At 42.5% G+C, this 26,273-nt stretch overlaps 1 protein-coding gene across 1 annotated transcript in view; it reads right to left on the bottom strand.

Annotated features, from left to right (window-relative positions):
* WIPF1 (WAS/WASL interacting protein family member 1) overlaps window positions 1-26,071 on the bottom strand; it is a 136,841-nt gene extending 110,770 nt beyond the window's left edge. The window contains exon 1 of the mRNA XM_077154191.1: window positions 25,921-26,071. The gene's annotated coding sequence lies outside the window, so the exon portion shown is untranslated. The remainder of the gene's footprint in view (window positions 1-25,920) is intronic.
* Window positions 26,072-26,273: the final 202 nt, after the last annotated feature.

Consider the following 26,273-nt stretch of genomic DNA (forward strand, 5'->3'; position numbering starts at 1 on the left):
TCCTTTCCTCCTCAGATTGCTAATTCTTTTCTCGTGTTTATTCTGTCTTCAGTTATTAACTTTCTTCTACTGGCTTATTCTTTTCCCCCTTTTCCAATTTCTCTACAAAATCCCTCACATTTACAATTCTCAACCTTGTGATCTGAGTTGCACTCTGCAACCTGCAACTCCAAATCTAATTCTCCATCTCTAGTGTTTTCAATCTATAGTCCTCAAAATGAAAGGTTCAAGAAACTGACATCCCTGACATTCCAGTCTCCTCCCTGGGAGGGCAGGAGAAAAGCATAATGGGAAAAATTACAGTATAGAGGTGTGGAAATCATAAGCAGAAGTTAAGAAGCACGGAAGTATTTCACAACATAGTAGTCTAAAAAGAGTTTGTAGTGGGTTACGTTCTACAGAATCAAGCACGGGACATCCAAATTGGCTCTCTTTGGGACTTCGGCCCCATTCTTTGGGATACCCTACTGCAGTGAAAGTGATCATCACCAGCTGTGCATGCTAAAAACCTGAGGGTCACCATGGCCTCTTTCCTCGCTCACCTCCATAACCAATAAGTCATCAACAAGTCAATGGATTCTACTTTCTAGTATCTCTGGAATCCATGCCCTGAGCTCCATGCACTGGCCATCCACCACCATCTCTTGTCCTGACTTCTGCAACAGTCTCCTGGGGGTCTCCAGGCCCAGCCCCCTACAGTCTCAAGCTGCTGCAGCCAGTGTGATCTCTCTGAAGATAGATTTGCTGAAAATCCACTTCCCATCATGACTGGGATCAAGACCAATCTTCTTAAGATGGTTCACTTAACACATGATGAGGCTCCTGCTTACTCTCAGGCCTTTTACCATGCAAACCCTAGATGCAACCTCTTTTCTCCCACACCAAACACATTCACACAACTCTACTCTCTATGCTCTGATCTCCAGACACACACAACTTCTTTCAGACCATGAAAGGGCCATGTTTTCTCTCGTCTCTTGGCCTGGGGGCATGCTGTTTCACTGCCAGTAACCCCTTCTGACCATTTTTTATAAGGATGATGGCCCCTCTCCTTCTTAAAAATCCAGGCCCAGGTTACCTACCCTTCCCAAAGTGTTACCAGGGCACTGAGCACTCCTACCGTCCCAGCACTCATCAGTTTTGCCGTCGAAATTTCCTGATCACTCAGCTATGCTCCCCATAGGCCCTAAGCTCCATGAAGGCAGGGACCATGCTCAGCTTGATCACCATTGTATTCTCAGTGCCTAGCGCATTCACATGCATTCAATAAATATCAGTTGATTGTAGAATGACAGTGTGGTAGCCTGTCCCATTGACAGCCTCCAATGAATCATGCATTCTGGTATTCACACACTGAATAGTCCCTCCCCTTGCATGCAGGCTGCACCTATGATTTTCCTTAACCAACAGAACACTGCAGAAATAATACCCCGCCAGTTCTGGCCCTGAGCTTTAAAAAAGTCTAGTACCTTCTGCTTTTGTGATCATAGCCATCATGTTAGTAGTCCAACAATCCCGCTGAAGAGACCACGTGCGGAGACCACATAAAGAGGGAGGAGACAGAGAGGCCCGGAGACCACATGGAGAAAGAAGTCCAGTCACCCCTGCTTCTCAGCCAGGTCCTACTTCACTTACCCCACTATCTAACCAGGCAAGATCAGAGAACAGCTGCCAAGCCGAGCCTAGCCCAGACTGCAGAACTGTAAGCAAGTAAAATGATTGATGTTTTAAGCCACTACAGTTTGTGGTGTTTTGTTACACAGCAATATGCAATTGTACTTAAAAATATGAATAGAAGGAAATAAGGAATTATTGCACAAAATTAACTTCAGCAAAAGACACATCAATATTTCTAACAGGGAGATACAAGAAAATAGCAGCAAAACCAAAGGAAATAGAGGAACTCATACCACCAGCTTCCATTCGTAATAGATCACATTTTTTCCTCTGCCATTTTCTTTCATTTTAAGACATTTTCCAATGAAAAGATTTTCCTACTTTTATTTTAAAAAGTGGTTCCAGGTCTGACATTAAAGGTAAGGAGTCCAAACAAAGATGGGATGTGAACATTAACACATGAATGGAAACTAGCCTGTGGCCAACCCATCCCTGCTGTTCCATTTCCTCCTACTCACCAGCAGCGTAGATCTGGCAGTTGTAGAAGAGGGCAAAGGGCTGCTGTGCTCAAAGGAGACGGGAACACTGAATGAGTGGGGACCAGGTGGGTATCCTGGCTTAGCTGGGCTGGACAGCAAATGTTCAGTTAATGTGAAAAATCTGTCATCACCCAAAGAATATAATGACAAATTTTTACACGTGCTGCCTAACGACTTCTTGTCAGTGGACTAGCAGAAATAAAATAAACAGTTAGCTACCCATTCCTTTAACCCAGGCATCCAACAAATTACACACATACACATATGCATTGTATTGAACTCTCCATGGAGACAGCTGACACACACTATTGCATAATCTAAGATATGGCTAGATTATTTGGAAAACTCCAAGTTTTAGACATTTACATTAATATGTACATCTGCAGAGCGAGAAGACAGACTGCTAACTTTACACTGGCTTGGTTTGCTACTTCTAATAAGTGCTGTCCTTTTAGCAAGAAAAAGGGCTATTATAAAAATTTGTCAAAGCAAAATATCTGTCTTTTGTAAAAATAAAAATAATAATAAAAGCCAAGAATGTTTTTAACAGTTTATACTGCATTAATGCTTTGAATTTTCTGAATACTGTATTGAGGGTAAAATTATCAATGTATTTTTTGGAATATATCATGTCTCACATAAAATTGGTTCCAAGTCATAAATTTTATTTGATGGAGATTTAAAGCAAATAAGTGGATTTAGGAATGATCTGGCAGCTCAAATTTTGCATGTTTAGAAAGGGAAGGATCAGTTCCTAGTGCTTGCAAAGCTTTAGACATGAGAGGAGAGAAACAGAACCTTAAGAATAAACACCAATGTGCTGTCAGCTGGTAAACTGAACGTGAATCCCTTTACTGCTGCAAGACAGCAAAAGTCAGACTTAAAAAATGGGATGTATTTCAATCCTTTTTTTCCCTCCTGAGATAAGGGTGCTCTTTGAATAGTGCCACTTTTGCAGCTCCCCAGAGATCCAGCAACCTCAGAGAATGGGAAATTTTTCTCCAACTTTTCTTCTTCTGTGGCATAACCTCTGGTAAAGGGTTCAGATTTCTGAAAGAGAACAGTATGTGATACACAGACAGTGCACATTAGCCAAGTACCCAATTTTTTACCTTGTAGGGAAGAGGAAAGGCTGGAACAGGAGCCGTGAATTTTAGCACTGGTAGGGAACCTGGGAGATAATCTTGGTCAACCCAGTCATTTCAGTCATAGGAAATGAGGAGGTCACTGTGCTTAAACAGTAAGGATAAGGACTAATTCTCCTGTTGTGCTAGTCAGTTTGCTGGGCCTTTGCACATTATTTCATTTAGTAACTATTTATTTAATAAGTGTTTTTGGGTACGTGGACGAATGAAGAAGACAAGTGCGATAGTTTCAAACTATTATGTATCCCAGAAAAACCATGTTTCAATCCTGATCCAATCTCACAGGCCAGACCTATTGTTTAGGTGGAAACTTTGACTGGACTGTTTCCGTGGAGATGTGACACACCCAATTATAGTGTGGTCTTTTGATTAGATGGACATGTGACTTCACCCCTTCAAGGTGGACCTTGATTAGTTTATTTGAGTCCTTTAAAAGGGAGAAAACTCAGACGCAAATACTTGGAGAGCAGAAGTGACAGAGCCAATACAAGACCCAGACATTTGGAAATGCAGAAAGAAAATGCACCCAGGGAAGCTGTTTGAAACCAGAAGTCAAAGGTCCCAGCGGAGCCCAGCCACATGCCTTCTCGACTGACAGAACTGTGGTGGACACACTGGCCTTTCCTGAATCAAGGTATCTTTCCAGGAATTCAGACATTTTTATAGCCTTAGAACAGTAAACTTGCAACTTAATAAATTTCCCCTTTTAAAAGACATTCCATCAGGGGCAGAATTCTCACCTGCCATGCTGGAGACCCGGATTTGATTCCTGGTGCCTGCCCATGTATTAAAATAAATAAATAAATAAATAGAAGCCATTCTATTTCTGGTATATTGCTTACAGGGCAGCATTAAGAAAACAAAACAACAGGCGAGTGATATCCAGAAAGCATCTGAGATTCTGTTAGAAGTACAGGTAGGACTGGGCAAAATGAGGAAATAGGGTGGTGGAGAGAGTCCAAACTGAGCTGCAGGGTTCTGGAGAAGAGAAAAGAAAAGGGGGGAAATGATGCTCTTGGAAAAAACCATGTTCATACAAATTAACAAGCCCATGATGGTTTGACCAAGTAACTTAGAAACACCCTGGAGTTTATGAAATGTGACAAGTTCACGTAGGATGAAACTGTGCAGAATTCCATAAACATCTTATTTCCTCGAAATGGGCAAAACAGTGTCAGAGTATCTTGGAAAAGTGTACAATTATTCAAACCATGTTCTATGGGCCCTGGAGGTTTCAAGAAGTCCCTCAAAAAGTACCACAGAAGGTAGGTACACCCCACTTAACCAGAGAAGTTTTGCTTCCATTTAGAAAAACAAAACAAAACAAAAACACAGTTCTCCTTAAAACAACAAGAACAACGGAAAACTATTAGATAAGGATCCTGCAGACACAAGTTGCAATCCTACCACCAAACCAGCCACGTGTCCTTCAACAAGTCATTTCACCTTTTTGGGTCTCAAATCCAATATGTGGAAAACGGAGATGACCACTTCATACAGACATTTTGAGGATCTAATGAGATAAATTATGTAAAAACACACTGAACGTATTGCACATATACAGGTTTTAAGAAACATAAAAGGTAAAAAAAAAAGAATTTCAAAAAATTTCTCAATAAGTTAATAGGTAATTTCAGTGGAGACAGTTTGTTTTTTCAACAAAATTCATGGATGTTTCCTTTGAAAAACATTATTTAAAGAAGACACTCAGTGTTCAGGACAATTTCACTGATGTCCCAAACAGCAGGCAAGGTAAGAGTATCTTGCTGGCACTCTAAAAACCTATCTCTACAGTTTGACAAATATTCTTGGAAGAGCTGCTAAACTGGAGGAAAATGGATTAAAAACTCCAAGTTCTATGTTAGTGGCTTCAAAGTGAGAATTCTGCTTGTGTAGGGAAGATTGATCTAGGGGCAAAGTTTTAGAATTGGAAAGGACTTCCAGATTATCAGCCTCTCATTTTGCAGATAAACTGAGAAGCCAGGGTAGGAGATACAGCCAGGATCACATCAGCAAATGTGGGACATGATTTTATGTCCAATACCTTTCCACTGCAATATGAATGACGAACAGCAGGCTCCTAATGATTTCCTATCATTAATGCATCTCTAGTTGGCTCAACTCTCCCACAACCCACATGAATGCAATCTTCAGAAGGCATCGAAGGAGTGACATTTCTACTGTGGCCTGAGGGTAGTATGAACCACATCCTGGTTTGCCAGAACAGTCTCTGTTGAGGTCTATTGTCCCAGTATATTTATTAATAGTGTTATCTTGCCTCTCACACGTGTCTGAATCTGGATGGTAAATCATAAAGTACTTTTTGTAATTTTCTGGGAGGCAGGAGATCCAGTAGACATGTTCCCTGAGAGTGTGGTTGGCATGTTACTTTGGAACTAGAGAGATGTGATAACTGTCTTCATATATTTATAGGTCTGACTTGGGTCAATAATATTAGACCATTCTGTAGCTACCAGGTTTGGAAGACAGACCAACACATGGAAAGCATGTGCATGTATGTGGAGGCAGGGGAGGGAGGTGGTGGAATTTTTCCTCTATATAAAGAAGTGTACTCTAAATGGCCTCTGGAGCCAGACTGCCTGGTTCAATTCCTGGTTCTGCTACTTATCAGCTCTGTGACCATAAGCAGGCTACCTAACCTCTTTGTGCTTCGTTTTCTTCATCTGTAGAATGAGAATAATAGAAGAGAACCAGACACATAGTAAGCACTCTATGAACATTTCCTACTTACTATTATTATTACTGAATATTATTTGGCATGTAGTCAATGTCCCCAAAGCGGAAGTTTTTCCATCTAGGCTAGAAAAGGATCATTGGGTCCATACTGGAAAGGATACTCGGCATTGAATTGACTGTTGGAGATGCCATCTTAACTTGGCATCTTACTTGATCTGCTTGAGATATGATCCCACCTTAACTGCTAACTGCTAGGGGCAAAAGGTGTCAGCAGGGAGGATCTGGTGCTCCTCAGGAGGACTGCACTGCGGCTGAGCAATCTGGAAAAGGCACCTAGCTCAGTACTGTCAGGGGTGAGAATAAAAGCCAGTCCCACAGCAGGTGTGGCAGAAGTATAGTGAATAAGAGCTCAGGGGTGGAACTGTACCAGACTGTCTATGCTTAATCCTGACTCAAGCAAGCCCTAGCTGTGATTCTGAACAAGCTACTTAACATCTCTGTTCCTCAGTTTCTACCACTCTAAAAAATGAGAATAACAATAGTGCCAATCTCATTTGTGTTTGAGAGGACTAAGGATGATACACAGGTGTGGTAGTTAGAGTCAGTTGTCAACTTGGCCAGGTGAAGGCACCTAGTTCTGTTGCTATGGACATAAGCCAATGGTATGTGAACCTCATCTGTTGCTCATTACATCTGCAGTCAGCTAAGAGGTGTGCCTACTGTAATGAATAATGTTTGATCTAACTGGCTGGTGCTTAAATGAGAGAGTTCAACATAGCACAGCCCAAGCAGCTCAGCATACCTCATCTCAGCACAAGCAGTTCAGCCCAGGCCTTTGGAGATGCAGAAAGGAATCACCCCAGAGAAAGCTGTTGGAACCCAGAGGCCTGGAGAGAAGGCCAGCAGAGATCACCTTGAGCCTTCCCACATAAGAAAGAACCTCAGATGAAAGTTAGCTGCCTTTCCTCTGAAGAACTAGCAAAATAAATCCCCTTTTATTAAAAGCCAATCCATCTCTGATGTGTTGCATTCCAGCAGCTAGCAAACTACAACAATATGTAAAGCTTTGCAAAGAGCAAGCAGTTGATTATCATTGTTAATTGTGGCAGGGGCACAAAATCACCAAGACTTAGAGCTGGAGAGCACCTTAACTGATGTGGCAATGAAGTCAAGAGGGGCTCAGTGCCTGTCTCACAGACTAATAAGGATCTCACTTTCTTCACTGCCTCATGGTGGTGGTACAGCTCAGAGCAGACTGATGCAGCCATTGTTTGAATCCCAAAGCCCAGCTAATCAATTGGTGCAGGGACAGAGGAGGTTATGGGCCTGAATTGGCAGCCAGAATGGGAGGGCCTGAGGAGGAAGCCAGAGATTGGCAGGTAGAGATGAGAAAGAACCTGAAGGAACAAGTGGGCATGAGTTAGGTGTGAAGCCATTAGGTCAGAGAGACTGAAGCTAGGGTGATTTTACGAAAACATAAATCAGATTATTTCATTCCACTGGCTAGAACTCTATTAAAATCAGAGTAAAGTCCTTACAGGTACCTGGCCCTTTCTATATCTCTAACTTCACTCCTTATCCCTCTCCCCACAGCCAAACTCTCCCTTCTCTCTGAAGTTTGTCCAGCTTGTTCGCACCTCGGGACCTTTGCACTTGACATTCTCTCTGTCTAATACACACTTCCCCAGTTATCATGTCTGGCTCCTTGTCATTTATATCTCAACTCTCACTTTACTTCCTCAGATAAGCTTTCCTTGACTACTTTATCTCAGCAGTATTCTTATCATTCTTTATTCCATCATCCTGTTAGCTTTTTTTTAATGAGTCTATCTTTTTTTTTTAATTAAGAAATCTTCACACATACATATTCCATACATGGTGTACAACCAGTGGCTCACAATATCATCACATAGTTGTGTATTCATCACCATGATCGTTTTTTAGAACATTTGCATCACTCCAGAACAACAAATAAAAAGAAAAAATGCATACATACCATACACCTTATCCCTTCCTCTCATTGGTCACTAGTAGTTCCATCTACCCAATTTATTTTACCTTTTGTCCCCTATTGTTTATTTATTTATTTTTTATTCATCTGTCCATACTCTGGATAAAAGGAGCATCAGCACAGTCTTTTCACGGTCACACTGTAAACTTTATATCTTTATACAGTCATCTTCAAGAATCAAGGCTACTAGAACACAGCTCAAGTGTTTCAGGTACTTCCCTCCATCCACTCCAATACGCCATAAACTAAAAAGGAGTATCTATATAATGCATAAGAATAACCTCCAGGATAACCTCTTGACTCTGAAATCTCTCAGCCACTGGAAACTTGTCTCATTTTGGTTAAGAAGGCTTTCTCAATCCCTTGATGCCGGGTCCTGGCTCATTCTGGTATTTCTGTCCCACACTGCCAGGGAGATTTACACCCCTGGGAGTCATGTCCCACAGAGGGGGGAGGGCAGTGAGTTTACCTCCCAAGTTGGTTTAAAGAGAGAGGCCACATCTGAGCAACAAAAGAGGTTCTCTGGGGGTGACTCTTAGGCCCAGTTTATTTTTTTAACTTTTTTTACTGTATAGGATAACATATATACAAATCATAGGCATAATTTTGAGTAGGCCTAGCCTAACCTTTGAAGGAATAAGTTTCATAAGGGTGAACCCCAAGACTGAGGGCTCTGTCTATTGATTTGGTTGTCCCCATTGCTTGAGAGAACATAAGAAATTCTCCAAATGTGGAAGTTGAATATTCCCTCCTTTTTCCCCAGTCCCCCAAGGGGACTTTGCAAATACTTCTTTATTCACTGCTCAGATTACTCTGGGATTTATTGGGGCATCACAGTAACCTGGACAAACCAATAAAATCTCTCACCCTATTCAAGATTCCATGTACTTATGGTGTTTGACTAAACAGACCACACAAATTAAATTAGGAAATGCACTACCCAAAATATAAATTTTGCATCCAATAACCATCTCTGTTTAGGCCTATCTTAATTTATCTAAGTAATTATTTGTTTACTATCTGTTTCTCCCTAGTAGAATGTAAACTCCTGGGGACAGGGACCTGCTATAAGCAAGCCTCAATACTAAGTACTTAGTAAACGTCTGTTGAATGAACAGATGAGGCAAAATAGGCTGCAGAGAAATGAAGAGGGTAGAAGGCTCTGCATTAGAGAACTGAGTTCAACTCAACTGTCAGTGGGTGCAAGGGTCTAGGTGGGTGTGACTGCCTTAAATGTCAGAGGCAGGACAAGGTGTTGCCCTGGGCAGGAAGAAATCTGGAGGAAATGAGCAAATGAAGAGAACTGTCTTCCTTCATCTCAGGAGAGCATGGACCTGCATCCCACTGGCCAAAGAGCACCTAAGCATACCCCAAGACTCTACACTCTAATGGCAGGAATCCACTTGAATTCAGTCACTTTTCTCCTCAGCTGGCATTTCAGATTGTCAGTACTAGAGGACAGGAAGCAGGTCAGCTTAACTTGTCTTGACCAGCCTTGGAAAGACTCTATCCAGAGTCTAGAGATGGGGCTTAAAATGAAAATTTCTGATTATGGTTCTACAGAGTGGCAAAGTTTAGCTGCTTTCAAACAGGCAAGAAAGCATCAGGGGAAATCTATGTATAGAATTCCAACCAGACTAGCTGCCAGAAGAGCTAATCTGAGCATCCTGAATTAGGCAAACGAACATGTGAGGTTCTGATTAAGTGTTTCTATCTTCATGACATGTTTGCTTTCTAGTCCTACACAGAACTAACCCCAGATGAAGCAAACCAGAGGCATAAACATGCTCTCTCAAATGGAATAAGAGGGCTGCTTCCACCAGAAGGCTCTGTATTACAGACCCACAAACAAAACAAAAAAAGAATGTGGTCTTTGCTAAGAGTCTGTCAGCAAAATCTCTCTTGATTTTGAGAGATTTTCTATAAGGTACTTATAGGATGGACACCCCATATCTTTATGAGAACATTATGCAATGCATTTAACAAATGTTGTTAAAATGCTTATAGGCCCCTCATTACTCAGATTTCACTTCCAGAAAGAATATCCCTGCCATTTCCAGGAACAATATCCCTGGCTTTACAAAGTCAATATTTTAAGAAAATTTAAACTCATTGGCAGATTAAGCAGTAGAAGTTAGAAACAGATGAAAAGGGGAACAAAAAGCATTTTTCTATCAATGGTCCTCTTCAGTAATCTTCTTTCCCCATAAGGCCAGGACTGAAGAGGGTGGGAGGAAATAAGATCCTTGGGATCATATTTATGAGGGATTAGGACCAGAGGAAGCTCATGAACAGGGTTGTATTCTAGAAAAAGCTGCTGTTCTGACCTCCTGCATTCAGAAATGAATGTCTGGCTGCCCCAGGTTGCAAGCGCAACCAGACAACCACCAAAAAGGCACATGAACAACTAATATAACATTCTCCCCTTCAACACTCTTGGCTGGCGTTTCCCAGTTCATCTTTACAAAGAAACTTAAAGGCACCTCATTTTAAGAGCAAAGAGAGTAAGAATACAATAAATGTCGAAGCAAAACTCAGGAATTCATGCTCCTCCCCCAGACCCCCAACCTCAAAACCTCCCAAAGAGGAAAGAAGAGAGGCTTTGGCCTTAGGGAAGAATAGCTAGCTCCACACTCATTTTATTTTTATCATGATTTTATCTGTGAAATAACCCCAAATCCGCTGGCACACCCCTGACATAGCATGGAAACACAAGTCATGTGAGGGATTCCAGATAGGAAAGTGCACAGTGGTAGGAAAACACAGGAAAAAGCATGCAGGTTTTTTCTCTTTTTTCCACTTACCACTGCCGAGCTCCTCTGTTTCAGTTGAGCTCAGCAGCACAAGTGCTTGTATAATCACGAAATTGCTTCCATATGCGGGCACAGGAAAGAATGTACTCACTGGCTGCCTCAGAAGGAAGCTCTGGGCAGACTCTCTTTTCTGCCAGAAAATGCTGCTCAGGCCAAAGAAAGCCGCAATATTTGAGCTGGAGTTAGAGGGAGCATCTCCAACCCCTCTAATTTATGCATTAGGAAACTGAGGCCCACAGTCACCCAAAAAGTGGGAGAGATGGAGCTAGAACGCAGGGTACCCTGGCTCAGGCATTGCCTTTCTTAACTGATGCTCTTTGGCATTTAGCTTTGGTCTTATTCAAGTGTGTTTTTTATCTCAGTCATCAATCATGAAGCAGATTATTGGAACACAGATAAAGGGTCTGTTAGATGGGCCTACCTCCCTGTTAAGCCTTCACACACCCACTTATTCCCCAGAGCCTAAGGCCTCTCTGTAGCTAGGTCCCAGGGAATCTCCCGAAGAGTGCATATTATTCTCATTTCAGTTTCCTCCAACTATTTTCTCTGAGATAGATAAACTTGAACAAATGTTTAAAATGTCCAGCAATCAATTTGAGTTTAAATTTGTCCACTTTTAGAAGTTTCTCCTTAGTTTAGCTCTTTGGGTGTCATGACCTCATACGGAGTAAAAGGATCTTACAAGGATAATTTTCTCAAGTCATGTACTATCCTTCCCTTTCCTCCGTGCAAACACCCCCAGTCCCCCTACACAGTAGAACTGCTTGAAAGAAGGATTTAGTATAACAGCAGGATGGCAAGTTGGGGTCTGGACCAACAGGCCTGGGAGCTGAAGGCCAGTACTTGGGGCCGGACAATCAGAACAGAGCTTGCTTACAAGAAGCCCAGCTCAGAGGCTCAGGCACTGGGACCCATGCCAGGGTTTTCTCCGCCTCTAGGTCACTTTGCAGTCTCAATGACCCATCAGTGCTGGGTTGGTCCAAAACTTGAAACAAAGACTTCACTTATGATCCAACAGAAAATGGTCTGCAAGAACACTCTTCTCTACAGAAGCCTGCCACACAGAAATTTGGGGTGATTTAAACTTAAGTAAAATAAAATGACTGCCTGCATTGGGCATTGCCTGTGGGGACCTTTTTCTGAGAAAGGATTTTCCAGAAGACAGAAACAATTGATCTGCAAGGGCTTTCCAAGAAAATAGAACAATGAAACGCACCCTATGGGACTGCAGATAAGCAACATCTGGTGATAAACCAGTTTCAGTTAGGAGAGAAAGTTTATCAAATTGAACATACCATACTAATGAATGTACATCTGCTCCCCACTTCGTAAGAATCCTCTATGTAAAATGGAAACAACATCAGCTAATCAGGACACTTCCTCACTTGCTTCCTTCCAACATTTGTCCTATATAAGCTTCCCCTTTCCACTCCTTCAGTGGCACTCCTTCCAATATGTAGTTTGGACAATGTGATTTGTGAATCACAAACTGCTCAAACTCCCATAATTAATTTCTTGTCTAATATTTTAATAGCCTGAATAATCATCTTGAACTGCTGACCCAAATGGTAAAACTCAGCTCAGTTTCTATTGAACTGTGGTGGAAAGTTAGAATTTGCTTTCATGTGTTCTCTAGGCGGCGAGAGTTGGGGTTTACTTCAATAGCTATGACTTCTCATCTTCCAGAGAAGAGTCAGAGCAAGTTGTTCCAGGGCCCACCTGTGGGCTGACCAGAACAGTGGTGCTTACAACCCAAACCAGACAAACCTCAACTATTTAAAGGCGGAGGACCTAAAACCCGCCTTTGGATGGAATTTGGTAGTACTGCTACCTAACCTGAATGTCTCTGGGTCTTCGTTTATCTGTCCTGCCCCACATTCTGCAGCAACCGCTTTAATGTGCCCTTCAAGTTATGTTTTATTAACAATACTACCATAGAAAATTAGGATTATTGCTAGCCTAGTTGCAAGTATTGATTAGGTAGCATGGTCTTCGTACCAGTTTGAAGCTACTGTGTACCCCAGAAAAGCCATGTTCTTTAATCCTCATTCAATATTGCTGGGTGGGATCTCTTTGTTTCCATGGAGTTGTGACCCACCCAACTGTGGGTGGTAACTTTTGACTAGATGGTTTCCATGGAGATGTGTCTCCACCCATTCAAGGTGGGGTTGCTTACTGGAGCCCTTTAAGAGGGAACCGTTTTGGAAAAACCTCAGAACCAACAGAGCCCACATAGCCAGAGACCTTTGGAGATGCAGAAAGAGGGCACCCCTAGGGAAGCGTTATGAAATGATGAGAGAAAACTAGCAGAGGTTGCTGTGTGTTTTTCCAGCTGAGAGAGGTGTCCAGAACCCAGAGGCCCCAGCATACACCAGCCATGTGACTTCCCAGCTGATAGAGCTGTTCTGGATGACATCAGCTTTTCTGGAGTGAAGGTAACCTCTTGATGGTGCCTGAATTTGGACATTTTCATGGCCTTAGAACAGTAAACTTGCAACTTAATAAATTCCTTTTTTAAAAGCCATTTCAGCAGCTTAATAAACTAAAACAATCTTTCCATAAACATTCATTGAATGCATATTATATATGAGACATGGCACTAGGAATGCAACCCTGAATGAATACCTGTAATAGGCTCTTCCTTTTCGTCACTTGTAGTGAATGGAAAAGTGAGGAAAACCTGCTCTAGGAACATGAAGCCTCTGCGACCTGATCTCTTTGTGCAGGGATCTGTCAGACTCACAATGAGGTTGGTTTCCACATACCTAATACATGTGTTTAAATCAGTGTTTTTCAAACTGCAGATCGTTACCCATTCTTTGGCCTTCAAATCAATTTAATGGCTTGCAACCAGTTCTTCTTTTTAAATAAAATATAATAGAAAGTCTGCTGCATTTGCTAAGATTAATTCTTATGTAATTTTATAAAGCTTTTGTTTCTGTTTTCTGTGTATATGTGCCTATGCACACTGGATCTCAATGAAAAATGCATTTATTACTGCAGGTCATGGTCAAAAAAGATTTCAAAACACTGGCTGAGACAATGCTTCTTTATATGGTGTATTTTCTGCAAAGAAAATTCTGCTCACAGAGATTTCTTTCCCAGTGTTACCTTCTCCTCCTTCGCGTGTATCATTCACATGTAGGAATGAGGCTCTACTCTGAGCAGGCTTCTTTTTGTTATTGTTTAAACTCTAAATCACTTGCACTCACTTATTTTTAGCCTCTTAAATTCAAATTTTCTCTTCTAAAATATTTCAGTTCTGGGAAGAGTTGTCAAGACCCACCCTCTTCTGTATTCCTAGCCCTCTGAATCTACACAGTGCAAGGTTCTGTGCCTGGGGCCTCTAAATTAGGAATGCATTTATTTGCAGTTTTACTGCCATGAGCCGTTTTGAATACCTCATGAGTGGAGAAAAAGAGGAACTCCCCTGGTCATCTTATGCAACAGGGTCACTTACAGAATGCCTTGCCTTCTAGTTCCTCAAAGCAAGCCTTTACTGGTTTCGTGAGAATTCATTAGTTTATGCTGGAGCTTGGACCGTCTGCTCGGGAGAAGTTGGGGCCCTTCTGCCCCCAGCCGGCACCTGGCCAATGAAAGACTCCTCCATACTCACTGACCACTGAGGGAAAGCTGATGCCACTTTCCATGCCATCCAGGTTCAAGGAGGAAGAGGGGCAGCTGAGAGGCAGGAGCCCAAGCCCGCACATGCTACAAGGGTCTGTTATCACAAGAGACTGGTTGGCACTGGCAAAGCAACTCAAAGACAAGAAGTACCATGTAAACTATCTATCTAGCCAAGGACAAGGCAGAGAGATCACAGGCATGGGAATCAGAAACTTCCTATATGTGAATTCCAGCTGTGCCTCTGCTTTCTTTCTAAATTCTAGAAGGATACTGGGTCATATCAGAAAAACAAAAGAAATCTTGTTGCTCCACAACCAAGAACAGTGACCCATGGATCTGATGTTGGAAAGGGCCCATGGAGCTGGTGAACAGGGTCTGTTTCTGAAAATCTCCCAACATCAGATTGGTCTGAAGAATGGTGTTGGTTATGCTTAACCTTCTGCTTTCCCCGAGCTTTTTAATTTTGTCCTTCTCTGGGCATGAAAAGATGATGAGATAAACTCCCAGCAGAGAAATTGCCACCAGGCTGACAGTTTTGTGGGATCTGAAGGAAGGGAAGGAATGAAGCATCTTCTTCCTGTGACAGTCCAGAGAATGTATGAGGCAAGGTATGGTGCACACTTTCGAGGACTGGGAAGGTCTGTAGGGTTTGTGGGGAATTCCTCTCATGTTTTTTTCTCTGCCCTTAGAGTTTCAATTCCCCCAAATGCTCTTTCCATGGGTGGGATCAAGCAAGACCAGAGCTGAAATCAGCCCCAGGCCAAAGGTACTTTATAGCCCCCTCTAGGCTGGTTCTCAGGCAGGACAGCCCCAAGGCGGGGGGCACAGCTCCTGCCCCTTCCACCCTTGCCTTCTGTCTTTATTGGTATTTATCATGGCTCACCTGCTTGCCACTCTTTGCCTTTGGGGATCCCCAGATCATTGTTATGCAGGTATAAAGGTCACCTGCAGTTTCCCTTGTCAGCAGAAATGTCGAGCTCCTGTGGTTCTGACCACAGAAGTTGCAGTCTTGACCAGGTTGCTGGATGATGCAAGCACCCCTGCAGTGAGGCCTGGACAGACCGCCTGAGCCTTTTCCAGGTAGGGCTTGAAGCTCATCCCAGCATCTGGCAAGAGCTTTGAGGCTCGCCTAGCCACTGTGAACTCAAGGTCAATATGGCAAGGGCTCTAGGCCAAGCTGCCTGAAAAAGACTCCCAGAAGCAGGGTTTTCAGATACACTGTTCTTTACGGAAAGTGGCCATTGCTCTCTTCTTCCCCTCTCACTAAATTCTGCTATAAACCAAGTCAGTTGGGTTTTCTCACTTCTAAAACTTACTTGAGTCAGATAATACTAAGGACAGACATCTACTCTCCTAACCCTGGACTGTCCAGAAGCCAGAGGCCCAGCCCAGCAAACTCCATGGGGAGTAGCTCCATTTGAACACTGTCTTGCTTTATCTTCACCAGGATTTACTGCGTTTTGAACCTAAAGGAGGTTTTCCAGCTGTACAATTCACATCTTAAGGCAACATTAACCTTGGTTCTGCTCAGTAAAGAAAGAGACTATTCTATGTTTCACCCGTAATTTAATAAGAAAATCACTTAAAGATTAGACATCTCATGCAATCTCAGGCAATAAAAAGAGAAATAGAGTGGAACTCAGCAGGCCTGGGTTCTTGTCTCAACTCTGCCACCAACTGCAAGATTAGCGCCAATCTTGAGAAGCCAGAATGGTGCATAGTTGTTGCTGGCTGTGTGGCATCGAAGGTGGTCTGCCTCTGAGACAAAATAGCAACATGTGCTCCTTCAACCAGGAGAAAGAATTACAAACAAGAGACTCAACAAGCAATGGCCCAAAACACCGACCAACAGCCAGGTCAGAACTAAATGGTGAAGCCCTATGTAGGTACCTTTACCCATTCCCAGGAATCACCCCATCACAGTAAACAGCCTCCAAAACACTATACAAAGAGGTCATTAGTTAGTTTTGACCTTTACCGTCTAAGAAGCTTCAAAGGCTGACAGACATAAAATTACAGCCATCCAGGGACTTTTCCAATGAACTCTGGAATCGGTGTTTCTTGTGTGTGCATGCACATGCATCTGTGGGTGGCAGAGGATAGGTAATTTCAGGCTTGTGCGCCTGTGCGTACTAATACAAAATAAGAGTTCACTCTTATAAAATAAGAGTGAATATAATGGATGTGCATATGCATGTAGATAGGTAACGTGAGTTTTACTGCATGTAAATAAAACAGTCTGCCAAGTATACCTGGACAGTGTCTGGCATAAATCCCATTCCCACAGATACCATCACAAGAATAGCTCAGTGTAAAAGAACAAGTTCAGTATTTCTGCTAATGTTCTTTATTTAGCAAAGACACAATGAGATTCAAGTATAAATGAATATCTTGGACAGAACTTAAGTTTGCTGAAATGGAATTTGATCCTTATATAGTAGACATACACATATTCATTACTTTAGCTGAATGAGAAATGTGATGAATGCACATGTGCTTCTTTCCTATTTATTAAATACTTAATCAAAAAATGCCAAGTAAAATTTTAGATTGTATTTACAGGGTGTCTTATTTGGACATGTTAACATTTTGTCTGGTCACAGACATCCTAGCCTTTATCCTCTCCCATTTTTGCAGATCTCTCTGCTCAATTTTCACATGGTGTTTTATTGTTTACAAGATCATGTGACTAGTAGGCAACAAAGCTGGAATCAGAACACAAGTGATGGATATTTAGTTCACTGCCCTTTTCGTTTTATCACTCTGCGTTTAGAGTAAGATGCAATGCAAAGGAAGTATGTAAATGATTTTGTCAGTATCATAAAGGCAGGCTTTAACCTTAATTTTCAAGAGCCAATACTATCTCTGCGGACTGATGGACATCCAAAACGTGTGAAAGCAGGTCAGAAGGGACATATGCCCTCAGGCATCAGCATATGTGTGTCCAAGAAGTTGCAAGGTTTTTGCAAATTCAAGTGCCAAAGCCAAGGTCTGTAGCAAGAGAAAGAGTGTTAATTCTCCCTGGGCGCTATTTTCCCTGCTATTCCATTAGCTAACACCTAATATTAACACTTACAAGGTTTGCTCCATATCAAAACCAACCAGGAACTTGGAAACCAGCCTTAGGACTCCGGCTAGTTGAAGCCAGTGGATTTCTGGCCTTGAGAGTGACTCATGTTTGAAGTGGTAGAGAGTGAGGGTCCCTCCGGACTGAGCCAGTCATGGAAACTCAAGGTCTAGAGATTTTCCTAGATTCATCTTACCTCCTGTCTTCACTGCACTGAAGTCTCCATTCAGACTGATAGAACCAGATGAACAGGGCTACATTCTCCGAAATTACGCAGCCTCTGGGACCTGTGTACATTCTGCTAAAGGGCAGATCATTCTGAGGAATTCCTCTGGCTATGCTATGTCAGGACTTCAGCATCAGCCTTGCTTGGGAATTTGTCTTCTCCTTAATCTAGCACATTTCCCTCAAGTCAGACATGTCAGTCTGCCTTTTAGTTGGTGTCATTTTTCCCGGCACGAGGCCTTTGACTTGTTATAGCCCTGGCAGTTTAACAGAATGTACAAACTTATCTCTCAAGGGACACTGATCCAGGCAATTCACATGCATTCAGGAGACCTAACTCTTAGAGGTATAACTCTGATATTTTCTTTTTTAAATAGGCCATCCCTTTATGAAGCTCCCTAACCTTTAAAACACTAATATTAAAAGCAAAGCAACACTTTATTATAGGATATCAAAGACTCACAGGGTTACTTAATTTTTGCCCAAACACGATCTTTTTACCATCTGTATCAGGTTAGTTACAAAGCACTGTTATTTTGGGCTCCACAATGTCAACCTGACCTACCCGAATACAAGAAATTCTGCTGATTGACTTAGTTATTCTGTTCATATAAACGATTACAATTTCACAGCTGTTTCTGATTAGCCCATGCACTGCTGGAGCAATGTACAAATAATTTTATAATGAACTCAGCAAATACAAGGATATGAGAAGTGGAACCCAGTCTCACCTCCCAGAAAACCAAGCAGGAAGAACAAGGGCTGGAGCTTTCAGCACTCCAGGTTGAAATTCCTATCTGATATGATTCACTTTTTCCTCCTTATGTAATTCAGTATAACATATAACTGATGCTTTCAAAGAACCTTTGTCTGCAGATTTTTAGATTCAAGAGGGAAACCCAGTCAGCTTTGTAGGCTTAAAATCTCTTTAAAATTTTCCATCTTTGTAAGTTTCTATTTTTCTATTGAAACATTTCTATTTCCTGAGACAATTTCTTAAGTAATATATTTTTAGAAGGGGAAAATTGGGATTGAAAGGTTTATACCTATTTTACTATAAATAGAAATCAAGTGTATCGTTTCATTTCAATACAGTACAATTAAACTCTTAGAGTTTAGGCACAAGTTTTTCTTCTCCTGTTCTAGAAGACAGGCCACATAGACATTAGAAAACTAACAAAAAAGGGCATGAATAATTCAAAGGAAGGGAACTAAAAAAAGAGACACATAGAGACACTGACAAGTGTTCCCCAAAGAAATCATCTGAAGCAAAACAGGAAAAAGAGATTATAAAGTTTATACTTCTAAAATGAATTATGTTGGCAAGGATGTGGGGAAACATATTTTCAAATAATGTTAGTGGGATTGTGAATTACTTCAACTTTTCAAAAATAATACCACTTTGGGAATTCTGACAGACAGAAATAAAAGCTTCTGGATGTTAACATATTTAAACACACACAAACAGATTTCAGAGAAGGGTTGTAGTGGTACAGAACTTCTTGAAACAAGCTGAATGATTAAACAAATTATGGCATATTAAGCAGCCATGACAATGAGTGAGTTTTTAAATCTAGAGAGACATCTATGATGTTTTGCTATGGTAAGAAAAAAAATCTTAAGGCATAATGTGTGTGATATGATTCTATTTTAACAGGAATACATATATATACACACACACATACTGCATATAGTTTAAGCAGAGAGAAAGTAGAGGACAGGCACAGGGCATATCTGGAACTGATAATATTGATTATCTCAAAGGTTTAGAATTTGAGGGAGAGGAGAAAAATTTCTTTGTAAACTTCTATCTTTTTATTATTTATAGCAAGCATATAACAGTCTTATAATTTGGACAAATTAAAAACGTCAATTTAAAGAAATGATAATCACATTTTGTTCAAACATGGGAAAGCAAAGACACTGAATTACAAAGACTGGACACCTGGCCTGATGGTTAGTAAAAATCTCTTCAAGCTCTAAGAGATATGTTGTTTCATCATAGAAAAGTAGAGAAGATGTGTACAAGAGTTCTACATAAAAAGAGTATAGTTACAATAATACCACCCTCACAGTCCTGTTATCAACTGAGAATGCTTCTTCTTTTCTACTTCTCCCAAACCCAGCAAAGAGAGAAGACTAAGAAAGGAAAAGGTATGTGGTTTAAATAATGAGGTGAGATCTGTAAAATATCACTCAATGAAAGCCCTGATCTTAACAACAATTCAGGTTTTGGGCTTATCTCAAACAAAATGTAAGTCTTAAAAAAAAAAATTTTAACTGTGTAAAACTAAGGAAGAGCGTAGTGGTGAAATGTTACTCACAAAAGCTGAGATTATTTAAGTTGATACTCTTGGTATTTTGTAAACCATGCATAGTATGCAAACTGCAGCTCTAAGGACTAGAATAGATACTGCTTAAAGTAACCTGCTTTATCACTTTTTAAAAAAAGGTTTTAAAAAGGCCTTTCCAGTCTTCAACTAATTTGCCTTTTTAGACCCTCAAATTTCTAATTCTAAATTTCAGTACCATCTGAAAATTTAGTGTCCCTAGTGGGTCTTCTGGGGCCTAAGAAAACATATATGGCTGAGTCTTCTTCTTTTGTGTCTCCCATTTCTTTCTCAATCCATCACTGTGCTCCTTCCTGGAAGTCCCAACCCAGCGTTCTGTTCCTAATGGTGCACACACATGCAGGCTGCTTGGGGGACAAGCGCCCACATTTAAGAGCAGTCCACTTTTATTCTTCTCTGTCCTAGGGCCGATCTGACTGTCTCCACGAGTTAAATATCCGTCCCCATAATACAAGGCTACTGTGGTTAAGACACTGATCTCACTGTTTACATTCGCAGAAAATAAGTAGCTAGGGTACTTCTCTGCTTTCAAAATCGATTCTGCTGAGAGGTCAGGATGGGTGAAGGAAAAATCTCAATAGAATAACAGTATATAACCTTCTGAATAGGTCTTCAGAAAAAAGCTTAGAAAGCTTCAGAAATGGACTAAGGTGACATATAAATAAATGAAAAGCAAGAAATTCAACCAATTGGCCATTTGGTCTGCACAGTGCCAACTACATGACTAAATTTATTCTATCACTGAATTGGTTGTTTGTTTGACTTAATGGATTAGCTGTTTGAGTGTCATTAGAAAGAACTGATGGTCATAGACTACGGTAGGTTCCACATACATGAATGCTGCCTACTTCACAAGGTTGTGTAAATATGAAATGATTCAATTAGGTGATTCATATTAGGTGGTGATGTTAAAGGAAGAAAGGAAAGAAAGAAAGAAGATAGGCAGGGAGAGAGAAAGGGAAGGAGGTGGGGAAGGAAGAAAGAGAGATTTCAAAGCTTGAGCCAGATCATGGAAAGCTATGATGAACTTAATTCACTTAAATTATTATAACTGAGAGATAAAAGGAAATTAAGAGAAGAAACTGAATTATTCTGCCAAGATGACTTATTAAAAGAGAAAGAATTTATTCATAGTAGGCCACCCTAAAATGTTATACTTGTATAACATTGTAGCAACATGTTCCCAGACCGTGAACCATGTTTATTGAAGCTAGTTTAGTTTAAATGAAAATTATATATAATTGTTTCCCAGTTTATTTTAGCTACATTCTTCTTTTATAGGATATTAGCAAAGTCTATTATTTTTGACTTCTCAAGAAGTATTTGTGACTAATCTGAAGAACTTGTAATGCTTTGCATGCTTCCCAGGAATCAAAGTTCCCTGACCGTTGGCCACAAGAAGCCACAGAAGCAGTGGTAACAATCCTGGACCTTAACTCATGGGCTCAGCTGCCGTATCTGTGACTAAAGCAGCTTGGCAGGCTGCCTAATCCAATGGTCAGTCCCATGCAGATGATGGCACCTGGGACAAGTCCACCTGCCACTTCTTGGTGGCATGTCTTGTCTTTGCTTTCCTGCCCTTTATCTGCTCTGCTAACCTCAGCAGAGCTGGCTCTACTGGGTGAGCAAATATCATGAGCCGGCAGCCCTCAAAAACTAAGATTCTTCTCTGTGAGATTTCTCCTTCTCGTGGTTGTTAGGAGAATCAATGAGATGATTCACAGGAAACACTTGATAAACTACATAAAGCTATGGGATCAATGTATATAAAAAATAGTTCCTATATTTAGGCTTTTTTTAATTTCCTTATGGAGAGGGTAATATTAACGGGTTTGTACATACTAACATTGACAGGGCGCACGGGTGGGTCAGTGGTAGAATGTTTGCCTTCCATGAGGGAGACCGGGATTCAATTCCCAGACTATGCACCCCCCCAACAAAACAAAACAAAACAAAAAACACATAGAGTCCCACATACCAACACTGACAATAATGCTAATTATAATAACCCCCAAATCCCAAACAGCAGCTGTGCCAGACAATCTGCTAAAAGTGATGCATATACACGATCTCATCCAACCCTCTTAACAATCCCAAGGGTTAGAGGTTTTACTCTCATTGTAAAGGCGGATAAACAGAAGTCAGAGACCTATACAAGACAGTGTTGGGACTAGAAGCAAGATCTGTCCAACTTACTTGGCTGCCCCATGCCAGTCTGGGGTTAAACCATCCTCATTAACTACACCCAGGTAGCACAGCAGCTCACCCGGTGGGGTGGTGGTGGGTTCACAAAACAGATTCCTGGGCTTCAATCCAGAATCAGACCTTTATACAGAATCAGACCTTTATAAATTACTAGTCACACCCATGGCTAAGAACCAGCGTACTACAATACTGGGTAGAGTGTTAAGTAGAATAGTATTACTCAACTAGCTGAAGGTATTCTGCAGGCTTTTTGCAAACGTAGAATTATTATTACTTAAAAGTATATACGAGACAGAGTTAATTATCTTGACCTAACCACAATACTACAGAGTGAAGAACAAGTGACAAATGTCAGGGATGGGCAATACAATGAGACGCAGGGAGGAAGTATTCTTCTGTTAGCAGAGAGGTGAAACTTGAACTGTTCTTTAATTTGGGAGGTAAAGACGGAACACAATGGTGTGTGCCTATTAATCTTCCTATGCCTGGAACATAGTAGATACAATAAATGTTTGTTAAATAGACGAATGAATGCACTGGTTCCTCCAGGTGGAAATAATTTCACTCTCCTTTAAATGTCCCTGAATTTGAGCTTCCTTTTTCATCTCATTGACCATGTTCTGATTTTCATTCCTGCTGTCTGAAACTATGTTTCATCTCAAACACAAGGTAGCATTCAGGGCAAACCCATCTTTTTCTGAGCTGGGTCTCCCACCTCCACACCCAGCAGCAACCCAAGCAGGGATCCTCCAGTGCTCAATGAGTAGCCTGCTTGATTCCATCTGCAACCTGATTCACATTTGTGGATCTGGGCAAAGAGTGAGTAACAAGGCATAAACCCAGGAAAGCTTTGAGCCCCTTGGCACATTTGTGGATTGCAGAGAATCAGCAGCAGAAAGAACTCTATGTGGAAGTCATTAGGTATTTGGTAGACTTCAATGTCAGGGGAAGGCTTTAGGAAGCTTTCTACTTCTGGGAGATAGAATCCCAAATATCAGACGCTTAAAAGTGAAGGAGCTAGTAGTTCAGTGGTAGAATTCTCACCTGCCATGCCAGAGCCAGGGTTTGATTCCCAGCCCACGTACTTCCCCCATGCCAAGACACACACACAAATTCAGCAAATGGTGCTGCAGTAACAGGATAGCCACATGGAAAAAGAATGAAATGTGACTCCACCATACAACAGACCAAAAAAAAAAAAGTGAAGGGTCTATAGCAAAAGGTACGTTTTTTTTTTTTAATTTTGTTCTCCCAGTGTTGTTGTGGAAACCACATTTGTTCCTAAAATGACAACCACAGTTAGGAACACCCTGGAATAGCAAGACAGTTACAAAGACCTTTTACGAACATTGCCCACAACAGGGATTTCATACCTGGCCAGAGCACTTAAGATAGGTAAGAGCACACCACCTTTTCTTGCCCTCTTTCCCTTTAAGCTCTTTATCATTCTTGTGTCTTGGTGCCACACATTGCATGGTATCTGGGTGGCTGTCTAATACTTTGTACTGGTGCAGTGTTTTGCTGTTTCATCCCCTGTGATGGAGGAAGAGCAAAGGTTATTTAACTCCATCTCTCGGTTGAGGTAATTGAGCCTCCAATCGCAGGATGTGCCTCAGGGCTCCAAAAAATGGTTGAACACACAGCAGACACTTAATTTGTGACATGAACTAACAAGTGAAAGGAGGCATGAATCCCCCCAGCTGGAAATAATCTCATTCTAAGTGTTACAGTATTTAATCTGTAACTTGCTTACCTACATCAAGCAACCTAAAAGGGTTTACATGCTTCTATGGCAGCCAAAATTGTGTAAGGATTTGGGTAGGATCGAGGGCAATATTGCTAAACTGTTTTAATACCATCTGCAGACTGTCGTTGGCATGCTTTTATTCAACACTTAGTGGGCTCCTACAGGTAGTTGGGGATTTGGAGAATAATATAACACCTCTGTATACGCTGAAAAACTCAATACTTGGTGGAAGGGAGGGAGATGGCAGGCAGGTAAACACACAAAGCAACACTAGAAGGCAGCGCTGTGAACACTGCTGAGGAGGGATTGAGAAGCAAAGTGCCCAGGAATCAAAAAGCGATTTACATGTTGATTATTCAACACCATGAATGTAATATATGCGACTGAACTGTACACTTTAAAGTGGTTCATTTTATGTTATATGTATGTCACCTCCATAAAATAAAACCATTTTTGTTTAAAAAGTGATTAGAAACTGAAATAGAAAATTTAGAGTTATTTTATCGGTTATAGAAAGAGGCATATTTGAAAAGAAAAAAATTGCCAACGACTTAAAATGAAACTACATAGATGCAAACGTTCCAAGAAATGATCGTGATGATGAATATGCAACTATGTGATGATACTGTGAATTACTGATTACATATGTAGAACGGAATGATCAAAAGTTAAGAATGTTTGCGTTTGTTTGATGTTTTTTGGTATTTAAAAAAATAAAATAAAATAAAAGTTAAAAAAAAATGACGCTACAGCGTACCTTTTAAATTGCTTTGGGAAACTGGCAAAACAAAACCCTCCCAGGGCGAGTTCTCTGAGACTACACACGTCCAAAGGGAGGGAGGGGGGCGGTGTCTAGTGAAGAGCCAGGCGCAGAACTGATACGCGATTTTCAGAAAAAGAGACCAAATTCACCCTGGTCATTGCTGACAACTAGAGAGGGTTCCCGGAAAGCTCTGATAGGGACAGGAGCCCGTGAGGGTCTAGGAGGAAATATTGAGCCGAGGTTAAGCAAGATCAAAAGACCTGGCCAGGCTCGGTTCCTCACATAGACACACCCTTTGTTAATCTCAAAGAGTAAATAAAATAATAATCTGAAAGAGTTCTAAATCTAGTACCGCCAATCGAGGATCTGGGTCACCCCGACTGGGTTAGCAGCTTTCCCCTGCAACTTTGTTCTTTTTTAAAAAAGGAAAAGTATGTTAATAGAAAGAGTAGGGTGAGCGAGACCCAGGTAAAGCTGTCCAGAGAGTTCGGGAGCGGCCCTCGGCGCTCCTACGCCGCCGACGAGCAGGTGGGCTGTCCTGCAGCACCGGGACGCGAAGCCGGGTCGCGCGGGAGGAGTCCTATTCCCACACCAAGTTGGGCGAGACGGTTCCAAGCACGAATTGGCCCCGGAGATGCCCACAAGTCCCCACGCGCCGGGGCGCATCTCCGGGAAGCCCCTGCCGTGCAGTAACTCCGGCGACTGACCCCATGGGGCGGCCTCCGCGGAGCACAGAGAGCGCGCCCAGCCCCAGGTCCGCCGGCGTCCGGATTCTCCCGGCGACTGGCCGGGCCCGGCCCGCAGGACCTGCGGCCGCGGACTCCGGAATCGCGTCCCTCCTCAGGCCGCCGGCAGAGCCAGGCTTCCGCGCGCCCAAGCCCAACGCCCGCACGGACACGGCCTCGACGTCCCCGGACGTCCCCCGCCACTCGGGCCGCGTCGCCCGTCCCGCGCCCACCGCGTGCCAAGCCGCGCTTCCGCACCCCGCCGTCGAGCCCATCCCTTCCCCGGCGTCCCGGCGACCGCGGGGGCTCCACAAGCTCTGCCCAGGGACCCCGAGCCCTGCCTGCGCCCAGGACGCGCCCGAGATGGCGACGGCAGCGGGTCCCCTACCGCGCAGCGGCTCCGGACGGCTCCACAGCTCCGCAGCGCGCAGGGCATGTTTTCTGGAAAACTTCTTCCTTGGCCCGCGAGGGCCGAGCCGGGCGGGCAGGAAAGGCGCTCAGCGCCGGGAGGCTGCGACCATCCGGGAACTTCGCGGTGATGTAAACCCTCCCCCTCGGCTCCCCGCCACCCCCCTGCGGCCCCGCCACATGTGGACGCGCCGCGAGGCCGCCGCGCCCGCAGCCCGCCCTTCGCCCTGCTCTCCCTGCGGCGCGCCTTCCCTGCCCGGTGCTGAGCCTTTGCGCCCCAGAGCCTCGGGACCCCACGGAGGTTGGTGGCGGGAATGGGGTGCGTAGGGCTGG

Source organism: Tamandua tetradactyla, chromosome 3 (genome assembly GCF_023851605.1).
Source record: "Tamandua tetradactyla isolate mTamTet1 chromosome 3, mTamTet1.pri, whole genome shotgun sequence".
Lineage (NCBI taxonomy): Eukaryota > Metazoa > Chordata > Mammalia > Pilosa > Myrmecophagidae > Tamandua > Tamandua tetradactyla.